The 2,870-nt window shown below is 42.3% G+C and overlaps 1 pseudogene; it reads left to right on the forward strand.

The window, feature by feature from the left end:
* Positions 1 to 484: 484 nt before the first annotated feature.
* On the forward strand, positions 485 to 1,321 carry LOC101639953 (annotated as a pseudogene).
* The last annotated feature ends 1,549 nt before the right edge of the window (positions 1,322 to 2,870 follow it).

Below are 2,870 nucleotides of genomic sequence, written 5' to 3' on the forward strand. Positions count from 1 at the left end.
CTTCGAGTCCCTGTGTTAGGTTGACTAGAGACAAAAAATCCACTCCTTCCCAGCATTTCACCATGGCTCTGGGTCCCAAGAAACACTTGAATCGTGTTGCAGTGCCTAAGCATTGGATGCTTGACAAACTGACAGGTGTGTTTCAATAAGCTTAAGTATGCCTTGACTGAGATAAGGTAAAAGAAATATATGTGCAGTGCTTCATCAGAATTGACAGCAAGATTCAAACCGATATCACGTACCCTGCTAGACTCATGGATGTCACCAGCATTGAGAAGATGGGTGAGCATTCCTGCCTGATCCATGACACCAAGGGCCATTTTGCTGTTCAAAATATCACAGCTGAAGAGGTAAAGACAATTCACTCCCTCATGGGGCCATAACTCAGGGAACAGACGCTTGGATTTGCAATGCACTGTTGCAAGAAGGAGCTTCTTCAAAGATTTTATGGTTGGCCAGGCCCAGGTGGATGTGAGCCAACTGGCCCAAGATGGCGGGGCAGGTGGTGTAGGCCGTGCATCTGGAATCGAATGCTTTCCTTGTCTGCCTCAACCATGCTCTGATGTGCTTCAGGGAGTTGAATGAAGACATGAGGAGTGACTCACAATTTGCACACACTGGAACTGAATTGACCACAGTTGGTGAAAAGGTTGACACTGTGAAGATTATTCATATTCGTTCTGTCATCAGCGTGCGATGTTTTGATAAAAGGAAGGGCCGAGTGAAGATTTCTCCAGAGTTGTTGTCTGCAGCTTCAACAGAGGCAGAGAGATTGGCTGAGCCCCCAGGTCACTGCATGAGAATTGTGGGCTGCTACCATTCCCGTCCTCAGCTGTTTGGCCTTCTCATGTGGATGTTTGCACATGAGCCATGCACCCAATTAAGGACCAAGGCTTTGTAGGAGTGATTTTTTTCCTGTTTCATTGCAAACAGATAAAAACACCAAGGCTGGCGAGGTGCTAAACACTTCCTTCCAATCCATGCAGGCCCAGAAGAGCTCAAAGGATGAGAGAACTGAAATCCCAATTCAGATTGTGCTTCCTGTCACTCTTGTGAACGTGTGCCTTGAGTCAGTAGTAGAGCTACCCAAGATCCTGGGCCTGGAGGAGCGGGATGCACACAGGAGGATCCACAGCATTACACAGCTGGACTCAGGAACCAAGATCCATACAGTTCTGGGTTTGCCAAGAACCTATGCAGTTAGATGTCAATAGTCAGCCAGCCTCGCCTGCATTGGTTGAAGGACCAACTGGAGCAAAACCAACAGCATTTGCAGGTGTTGCAATAAGAAAAAGAATAGCTCATGCAAGAACTTCCGTAGAATAAGGCAGGAGATGAAATGGGGAAAGAAAAGATACCCAGATATAAAATTAATTACACTAAATCAATTTTGAAGATGTATTAAACTTGAGGACTCATACTAAGCTAATTTCAAGATGTGATAGTTAGGGGTTTTGTGCCAAGATGGCTTCCTTGGGAATATGTGGGCAGAGTTTAACCCTTCAATCAGGTTGCAGCTTGATTTGAGGGCAACCTAGATAAATGGCTCTTTGAGGCTGCCCCCCTCCCCCCACCACTGCCCCCTTTCTCTGTTTCACCTTTCTGTTGAGGAGCCACATGACTGAGACCTGCCAGAGCCTTGTGATGCTTCCACACCATTGGATCCACAAGATTTTGCACCCACCAGGTGCATTCGCCATCATTGCATGTGGCTGCATGAGTCTGAAGAGGGATTTATGGGCTAATATTGGACTTATGGACTTGGTTTGGACTGGGCTGGGATGGTTTCTTGATATCCAATTACTCTTATATAAAACTCTCTCTTACACATATATGGTAGTCCCTGGATTTGTTTCTCTAGCCAACCAGTCTAACACAGACCTAAACAAAAATACCCAGGTAATTTTTAACAAAGGTGCAAAAGCAATTAAAAAGAGGAAGGACAGCCTTTTGGGCATGTAGGAATCCATAGCACTCCCTCAAGAAAATGAACTTCAACTTAAACCTCCTTTTTATAAAACATTAATGAAAAATGAATCGTGAACTTAAATGCAATTTATCAAACATTCAGAAAGAAATAATTGGAGAAAAATCCTCAGGATCTAGGGCAAGTGATGAGTCAGTAGTAGAGCTACCCAAGCCTGAACCCCTAAGCCTGAACCCCCAAGGTAAAGGACTCCATCAAAATTAAACATTTTTGCTCTAGGAAAAACTAAAGAAAATGAAAAGACAAGCTGCAAATTGAAGGAGTTTATAAACAAATTTTATATGTTTCTGACCAATGTAAATACGAAGAATGTTCAAAACTCCAAAGTAAAAATGTCCGGAACTGGGCAGAAGACATGAATAGGTAGTTTGTAAATGGTGAGTGAACACAAGGAAAGATGTTGGATACCATTAGTCGACAGGGAGATAAAAATAATTAATATTGTTGTGATATCATTATAGATCTATCAGAATGGCTGAAGGGAAAAAAACAGTAATAATACCAAATGCTGTTGAATTTTGAACAGAAAAACTGGATCAATCCCATATATCTGATGGGAATGTAAAACAGTACAGCCACTTTAGAAAAGAGTTTGGGAATATATTTTAAAGTTAGACAAACTTGTGAGTCCATACTTATACTCTTTCACATTTATATCAGAGAACTGTATCTGCACAAAAACCTGTACACAGATAATTGTAACAGCTTTCTTTATTATGGCCCTAAACTTCCAACAATCCTTCTAGGAATGCAGAACAGAGGAGTGGTTGCCACAGACAAGGACTAGTAGGGGCACAGGTATAAAAGGGAATTGAACTTTGTCTTGATGGAATTACACAAATCTATACCTGTGTTAAAACTGCATAGAGCAACACACACACAA

The sequence above is a fragment of the Echinops telfairi genome, unplaced genomic scaffold, assembly GCF_000313985.2.
Source record: "Echinops telfairi isolate 266 unplaced genomic scaffold, ASM31398v2 ScPeMD7_7468;HRSCAF=8506_0, whole genome shotgun sequence".
Taxonomy (NCBI): domain Eukaryota; kingdom Metazoa; phylum Chordata; class Mammalia; order Afrosoricida; family Tenrecidae; genus Echinops; species Echinops telfairi.